The sequence below is a fragment of the Ursus maritimus genome, unplaced genomic scaffold, assembly GCF_017311325.1.
Source record: "Ursus maritimus isolate PB19 unplaced genomic scaffold, ASM1731132v1 scaffold_1, whole genome shotgun sequence".
NCBI classification, from domain to species: domain Eukaryota; kingdom Metazoa; phylum Chordata; class Mammalia; order Carnivora; family Ursidae; genus Ursus; species Ursus maritimus.
The window spans coordinates 70,036,637-70,046,055 of NW_024423343.1; positions in this window are offsets into that span (position 1 = coordinate 70,036,637).

A 9,419-nucleotide genomic window follows, 5' to 3' on the forward strand; every position below is an offset into this window, starting at 1 on the left:
ATTCTTGTAGTGATAGGAATGTTCTGTTTCCTGACTCTGTCAACATCAGTATCTCGGTGGCAGTACACTGTTAGCGATAAAATGGGTAAAGGGTACAGGAGAGCTTTGCTTTTTGTTTCTTTGTTTTTTGTTTTTACAGGAGAGCTTTGTATTATTTCTTACAACTGCATGTGTTATTAACAATGATCTCAAAACAAAAAGTTCAATTTTTTAAAAAAATCAGATGGGAAAAAGTAGGAAGTTGAAAATCAAAATAATACCTTTTAAAAATAGCCATTTAAAAAGGTCCTGCGTATCATCACTTAGAAAGACGAATGTATCAAACACAAAGCCCGGCTCCAGATGTTGATTGAAACATAACTTCCAGAGGCCCTTGACAAGAGCAATCTGCACAATAAATAATGCCCATAACCAAATGGCAGAGTGGCTTAAAAGTTGACAGCTTTTTGTACTAGAATGGGAGCTTCATAAGGACAAGGAACATGTTGCATGATTGAGTGAATATAAATTCTGCATTTTTCCAAGTCATCTATTGCTGCGTGAAGAACCACACCAAACTTAGTGTCTTCGTACAATATTGATCCACAGTCTGGTCTCAGTCAGGCCGTTCTCATTCAGGATGTGTCATGAGTTGCAGTCTGAACACAGCTCAGCGTGGTCTGGCACCTGGACTGGGAAGACCCAGAAGAGCTAGGGCCTCTTAGGCATCTCTCTGTCTGGCTATATGCTTTCTCCACGTGGTGGCCCCAGCATAGCCAAACCTCTTATGTGGCAGCTGAAGGCTTACAGAGCGAGTTCCCAAGAGCAACAGCAGAAGCTGTATGGCCTTTTCTTTTTTTCTTTTTAAGATTTTATTTATTTATTTGACAGAGAGAGACAGCCAGCGAGAGAGGGAACACAAGCAGGGGGAGTGGGAGAGGAAGAAGCAGGCTCCTAGCGGAGGAGCCTGATGTGGGTCTGGATCCCAGAGCACCGGGATCACGCCCTGAGCCGAAGGCAGACACTTAACGACTGCGCCACCCAGGCGCCCCTGTATGGCCTTTTCTAACCTAGACTCAGAAGTCACACAACCTTTAATGCTCTCGTTGAGAGTTGCCACGGCATAATAAAAAGGCCTTGGGCTTTAGAGACAGGCAGACCCGCATTCACATCCCAGTTCTGCCCCTATTAGCTATGAGCTGTTGGCAAAGTGATTTCACCTCATTGCACCCCAAGGTGAAACTGTTATCTTAATAACTGGCATCAGAATTCCCCTTTAGAAGATATTTACTAGGAAAACATTTATTGGGTCAAGAAGTGAGACCTTTGGTCCCGAGTATGAGTTAACTAGCAAGATATCACAAACAAGGGCCAGACTGCTCTGAGTGTGACAAGAGAGAAATTTGTGTTTGCTTCTAAGGACAGGAGGTAAAAGGAAACTGTAAGATAGCAAAGGGATGAAGCAATGTGTATGAAGGATCTCCTTCGCCCCCACCAAGAAGTTTCCTGCAGTGAGTGCACCAAGGAACATTTTTTTTAAAAATATTTTTAGGGGCGCCTAGGTGACTCAGCCAGTTAAGCATGTGCCCTCAGCTCAGGTCATGATCCCAGGGTCCTGGGATAGAGCCCCATGTTAGGGTCCCTACTCATCAGGGAGCCTGCTTCTCCCTCTCCCTCCCCACCCCCAACTCATGTTCTCTCTCTCTTGCTCCACTCTCTCTCTCTCAAATAATTTTTTAAAAAATCTTAAATAAATTTTTAAATTTTTTTTTTTATGTAATCCCTAACCCTAGTGAGAGGCTTGAACTCGTGATCTCAAGATCAAGAGCCAGCCAGGCACCCCTCAAGAAACACTGTAAGAATGAGAGAGTGCCTATTATTAAATTTAAAGTTGGAGCACCTGGGTGGCTCAGTCGCCTGAGCGTCTGACTCTTGATTTCAGCTCAGGTCATGATCTTAGGGTCCCAGGATTGAGCCCTATGTTGAGCTCTGCTCTCAGCAGTGAGTCCGCCCAAGGATTCTCTCTCTTCCTCTTTCTCTACGCCCTCCCCCAACTGGCGCATGCACTCTCTCTCTCAATTAAATAAATAAATCTTAAAAATAAAATAAAATAAAGTTGTGCTAATGCATTGTTTCTGTGTGTCCTTATGTGCCATTCTACCCCCCTCTGCAGCAGACATATGAGTTATACTTTTAATGACTATGATTGTAACTACTTTTCTTTTTGTTGTTGTTTTTATTTTAATTCCAGTTAACATACGGTGTAATATGAGTTGCAGGTGTACGATAAAGTGATTCAACACTTCCATACATCATCCAGTGCTCATCACAAGTGCACGCCTCAATCCCCATCACCTATTTCACCCATCCCCCCACCCACCTCCCCTCTGGTAACCATCAGTGTGTTCTCTACAGTTAAGAGTCTGTGTCTTAGTTTGCCTTTCTGTCTCTTTTCTTCCCCTCTTTGCTCATTTGTTTTCTTTCTTTTTTTTTTTAAGATTTTTATTCATTTATTTGACAGAGATAGAGGGAGAGACACACAGAGAGAGAGAGAGTGAGCCAGAGAGCACAAGCTAGGGGAACAGCAGAAGCAGAGGGAGAAGCAGACTCCCCGCTGAGCAGGGAGCCTGATGTGGGGCTCAATTCCAGGACCCTGGGATCATGGCCTGAGCTGAAGGCAGATGCTTAACCGACTGAGCTACCCAGGTCCCCCCATTTGTTTTGTTTCTTAAATTCCACATGTGAGTGAAATCATATGGCATTTGTCTTTCTCTGACTGACTTATTTCACTTAGCATTATACTGTCTAGCTCTATCCATTTGTTGCAAATGGCAAGATTTCATTCTGTTTTATGGGCAAATAATAGTACCTACTTCTCAATGTAATGACACAGCAGATAATAAATGGTAACAGGTGTTACAGTTATGGATCAAAGACTCAAATTTACATGTCTTAATAAAAATAATTATTTCTTTATAAACCAGTTAAGGACAGAATCAGGAAAAACTCAGCTTAAAAGGACTTAACCAATAACAGTGCACACTCACTTAAGTGCCAAGGCCACAGGTAAAGCAAACTTCAAAAATCAGATGATCCAGAAACTCACCAAGGTAATCAAAGATCCATTTTCTTTTCCTCCTCTGCTCAGCTATGTACAATGTGAGCTTCATCCTTCATCTTAACACCAATTCCCCTTGACCATGTAACATAACTGCCAACCTCAGCTGGGCTGTATGGTTTCTTGTTTATATCAGGTAGGAGAGAATACACATTCCTGTCTCAACATTCCAAGCAAGAACCCTGAAACTGACCTTGATTGGACCATGTGGTCCAATGCCCTCTTCTACCTAAATCAACGTCGGTGGAGGGGGCTGGAGGGGGCTGACTACCTAAGTCAATCATGGCCTACCTCTGGGTTAGAGGAGATAGTTTTCCTTGAAGCATGTGGGCTACAACAAGAAAACGAAAGTTCCCAGATGAATACCCAATTAGGGAGAAGCAAACCAACAAATAGCCACCACCAGTGGCAAATAAAGGTTAAAGACAAAAATCCTCCAAATTATGAACTATATGGGGGAAATAATCAAGGGGATCTTTGGTGATTAAAAAATAAACATGTGTGTTTTACCACAATTTTTTTTCCAGATTTTATTTATTTTAGAGAGGTAGCACAAGCAGGGGGAGGAGCCGAGGGAGAGGGACAAGCAGACTCCACACTGAGTGCTAAGCAAGAGGACCCTCTCCATTCCATGACCTGAGCCACAAGCAAGAGTCAGAGGCCCAGCCAAGCGAGCCATCGAGAGGCCCCTTATCATAAAACCAAAAAACGAAAAACAGGTTGGGGATCACATGTATAAGAAGAAGCAAAAGAAAGGGAAAAGAAAGGATAATAGATGGATTGAAAATGAAAGAAAAAAAAAAGGATTGAAAGGAAAAACCATTCAGCTTCTCCCTGACTGATGGTTCACTTATGATTTTTCTGCCTTACGATGATACACATTCCATAGAAACTGTACTTCGGATTTTGAACTTCGATCTTTTCCCAGGTGGGCAGTGTGCAGTATGATCCTCTCTGCTGGGCAGTGGTAGCAGACCACAGCTCCCAGTCAGCCGCGGGAGCTCAGGGGTGGGCAACGTGTACAATCACTGCCGTCCTGTACGCACACAACCATTCTGTGTTTCACACGGTGTTTCAGTACCATATTCAGTATGCTGCATGAGATTTTCCGTACTCAAAAAGAAAAGGGCTTTGTGTTTGATGATTTTGCCCAACTGCAGGCTAATGGAAGTATTCTGAGCGTGTGTAAGGTAGGCTGTTTGGTGGGCAAGGTGTATTAAATGCATTTTTGACTTAGGATATTTTCAATTGATAATGGGTTTATTGGGATGTAGCCCCCTGTTAGTCAAGGAACACCTGATAGACAAAGACAAATTATTTGTAATAGTCTTGGCTCAATAAAAAGCTGTTAGGTTTTTTTTTTCCCTTGAACATGAATGACACAGAGGCCTAATTATCAGGTTTATTTGAGTCATCAGCAAAATGGAACAGAAAAGAACAGAACAACCTGTAATAAATCTCACCTAAAAAAGGTGGGAACAAATACTAAATAAGAGATGGATATAAGTAAAGAAACATCTGAAACCCAATTATCTCCTGGCAATATTGGTGTGTTCTTTTTCCCTTTTAATGTATAAATACTTTGAATATTACAAATGGAATAAAGAAAAATAGTTTTTAACAGTAGATATTGAAATTACTTAATATTTGTATGAGTTTCCTGTGGCTGCTGCAGCAGATCGCCCAAACTTGGTGGCTTAAAGCAACAGGAATTTCCTTTCTCACAATTCTGGAGGCCAGAAGTCTAAAATAAGGGTGTCAGCAGGGCAGGCTTCTCTACCCCCTCCAGATGCTTTGGGGAAGAATCCTTCCTTACCTCCTCCAGCTTCTGAGGCCCCAAGCATTTCTTAGATGTGGCCACGTAACTCCAGTTTCTGCCTCCAAGTGCACACAGCCTTCTCTTCCTCTCTGCCTGTGCTTTCTCCTCTTCTGTCTGGCTCAAATCTCTCTGCCCTTTTTTTTTTTTTTTTTAAGATTTTATTTATTTATTTGTGAGAGAGAAAGAAAGAGTACAGGAGCGGGGGTGGGGGTGGGCAGAGGGAAAGGGAGAAGCAGTCTCCCGGCTGAGCAGGGAGCCAGACCAGGAGTGGGGGTGGGGGATGGGGCTCGATCCCACGACCCCAAGATCACGACCTGAGCTGAAGGCACACGCTTAACCAACTGAGCCACCCAGGCGCCCCCTCTGCCTTTCCTTTATAAGGACACTTGTAATTGGATTTTGTGCATCTACCCAGATAATCCAGGATGATATAATCCCCAAATTCTTAATCTAATTACATCAACAGACCCTTTTTCCAAATAAGGCAGCATTCATGTGTTCTAGGTATTTGGACAGAGACATATCTTTTGGGGGCCACCATTCAATCCACTATAGTATTTGTTAAAACAGAAAAATAAGCTAACAAAGTGAATAAAGTTACTAAGACTAGATCTAAATCTACAATTTAATTTGCTAATGAAATGTGTACAGTTTTATTTTTATTTTTTTTCAGCTAAATGCAAGTAATTTATTGTCTCTAACTAATGCACATATATGTAGCCATCTAGAGATTTTTATCGTTGTAGAGACTTGTAGAACAATTAGGTTGATGACAAATGGGTCAAATGTTTACAGGTTTAAGAAAATCCATCTCCACTGGCAATTTTTACAAATGAAAAATAAGACGTTGGGTAGCCATCAAACACATACTACCTTAATAAAATATATATTAGAATTATAAGACCCAGCTTATAAATCAGGGTCTAGTCAGGAAACTAGAAACCAAACTAGGTATTTCATAGAAACAGCATTTACTATAGGAAATTATATCATTGGGAGAGCTGAAAGGTCAAGAACGGAGAAGTCAGTAACTCTGAGATTAGTAAGAACAGAAAGACAGACAGCAGCTGAGGGAACAAAAAGGAGGAGGTAACACTCTAATAAAATAGGATTGCACTTCATACTATGTCCCTGGAAGTGCTAAACAGGATGATGGGAACACCAGGGAGAGGGCATCCAGAAATGAAGTCACTTCTAGAGATACTGCCAGAAACAGAGAGAGAACTCTGACTTCTCCCCTCTTTCCTTCGAATGCCTTCTAATTTTCTGCTGGAACCTTCTATTGGCAGAACCTAACAGAAAGCTAGCTAGAAATGAAGCCTGGGAAATGAGGTTTGCAGGCTCCTAGTCCCAGCATTCCGAAGCAGACTGTGTGGACGGGTAGATGGGGAGCTAAGGGACAAGAGGCAAATAATCAGCACATAGGGTGATGTGGAAAAGCAGGTGGGCTTCTACATTGCTGAGAACACTGTACGTCAGAGCACTGAAACAAGCAACTCTTCATGAGTAACCAACAGGAATAAAGAAATAACCTCAAGGAAAAAAAGGAAATAAAGAATTTATACAAAGATGTTGGAAGTGGCATCATTTATAACAGCAAAACCATGAAAACAGCCCACATGCTCAACAATAGGGAGATGATTAAGCAAACCATGGCAGATCTATGCAACAAAACACAGCTTAAAAAAAAGATGTATTTCAAACAAGTCTGAAAATGTTCATATGAAATAAACTTAAGTGGAAAAAGTAGAGCCCAGAATTCTATTTCTACTATAACAATTAAAATTGTGTAAAACTGTGTGAAAGTATCTGAACAAAGATCAGGAGAGAACTGGAACAAGCCAGTTTAGAGTTAATGTTTCTTAGGCTTCTTTTCTCCTATAAAGTTGCTTAAGTTCTTAATTAAAAAAGAAAAGTAAACGAGTCTTTATTTTTAGATTCCAAACCAGCTAAAAATTATGTGTTTCATGTTAAGCTGCTTTTAAAAAAAAAACAACCAACACACACACACACACACACACACACACACTACAACCTGGCTAACCATTCCCACCATAGCACTTTTCACAACTCTGGCATTAATCACTGCCATGGCCCGAGGCCAGTGTCCGATTGGTCTAGAGATTTTATTTTACAACCTGAGAACACTGGCTGGCTCCCAGTGCCTGTGCTCTCCTGCCCTGAGCTGAGCCTTTTTTCTTGTTGCTATACTTCATGTATTTTACTACAGGCCAGGAGCTGTTAAAGTTAACTAAAGCAATGAATAAAGATAACAGGGCAGTACAAACAGCTTCCCCCCACCCCCCCCCAGCCGGCATTTTAATGACTATTTAAATTTTTGTCAATATTTGTTGCTTCAAAATGATTTGTTCTCTCCCTGAGCCCAAAGTGCCTATACCATTCCTAAAACAAAGGTCCCTAAACCCAGAGGGCAGAAACCCACACCTTTGCAATCACCCCTCCCCCAACCTATGTTGCTTCCCAAAATCATGATGTGCCAAGAAGTTTTTTGCACTCATGAACCCTGCCTCATTAGCAGCCTCATACTGATGCTTGTCACAGTTGCCTCAAGACTATTTGGAGTCTGAGAGTATGTGGTTACATCAGGGAAAGTATGACAGCATAACTGCCTCCCATAGGGACCTGCTGGCACCTTGCCCAAGAGACCTTGGCCATGCCCCCAGCTGGCTCTCTGCGTGATTGATTAAGCAGTAAGAGGACTCAGGAGAACCAAGCTCCAAACTCAATCAGCTTGCCATTTTTGCGTTTTGTGAGTACTTGAGGGCCATCCCCCGTAGGGGGCCTAGCCTCGTCCTGTGTTGCCACCTACCACCTGCGTAACCCTTGGTAAGCGATTTCAGCCCTCCGTGCCTCGATTTCCTAATGTATAAAATGGGGAAATAATAGAGCTGCTTCATAGTTCGTTGAAAAATCTGGGATAATGCCCTTGAGGCTTAATGGAGGATATTGCTAGTTGTTTATCCAAGATCTATTCTACCTTTCTTTCTTTCTTTTTTTTTTTTTATTAACAGAAACACGATTTCATTTGGGGTAGCAATATGCCCAGCTAAAATACTCCCTTCACAGACCCCCTTACAGCTATGGTGACCATATGTTTCTGTTCTATAGGGAAGGGTTTCCAGAAAAGTAATAGTTTCTGATTTTTTTTTAAAGGCGGAGGGGACAGAGCCAGCCGGGATGTGTTTTGCTTTTTGCTCTTCCTTTTTTGTTCTGTATAACATGAGAACACCTAGAAGAAAAGCAGCCATCTAGTAACCAAGAGAACAAAACCTATGGATGGTAGATGAGGAAGCTAGGAGGAACTGGGTCCTTGAAGATTTTCTCAAGCAGCTGTGTGGGAATTGAACATCCTACCTCTGAACTTCTTGTGCATGGAAAAGTGAACTCCATTTGGCTAAGCCGCTGTGGTTGGAGTTCTGTTGTAGGAAGCTGAATGCAATTCTGCTCAAAACACTCAGCATACTGGGGCGCCTGGGTGCTGCAGTCGTTAGGCATCTGCCTTCGGCTCAGGGCGTGATCCCGGCGTTCTGGGATCGAGCCCCACATCAGGCTCCTCCGCTAGGAGCCTGCTTCTTCCTCTCCCACTCCCCCTGCTTGTGTTCCCTCTCTTGCTGGCTGTCTCTGTCAAATAAATAAATAAAATCTTAAAAAAAAAAAAAAAAAAAAAACACTCAGCATACTGCCGGCCAACAGTAATACCTGACTAAACGTTACCTTTCGTTTTTCTGTAAAGTATCACAATTATGAATCAGCTGTCATTATACTGAGCACTAACAGAGATTCACCATTATTATTCTGGAATTCAGTTAACAATAAATAATGCATAAAATCCTCCATTATCAACGTGGGCTGGTAAACATTCTCATTATTCAGAGACACTGGCTGTAATAACGTTTGTTAAAATAAAATTAGCCATTCTATTGCAATTTTTTTTATTGCTACTAGGTCATATTCAACTAGCCCTCTGAGGAGAAAATTTTATTGATAAATCTAGTTAACTGAATGAAGGGGAAGGCAATAGGACATTTAAATATTCTGACTAACATTTATTTTTTTCAAAATTAAATTTTATTCGGTGAAAAAAAACATTCCTTTCCAAGAGATACCGTCTTTATTTTTATTTATAAATATAACAGATTTGTTTCCTTGGAACTCAACAATGCTTTCTAAGTAAGACTGCCAGTAGGGGTAGGGAGAGTATAATACTGTTGATTCACCCAAGAGTAAATCTGAAATACATAAAAGCCCTAGGAGATTTCTCAAGATTTCCCCCGTGTGTCCGGTATGACACTGTAAATAGCTTGCCCTCTTATCTCTGAGTCGCCAAGCTCCTCTACTTGGGCTGAAGCATGGAGCCATCTCCACCACCGCTGTTTCTAGATTCAGTCTGGAAATACAACTTTACCATAAGACCAGGGAGAAATCAGAAAATCTGTCAGATGTCTCCACAATCCACGAATTAAACTGTGCTCCTCTTCTCTC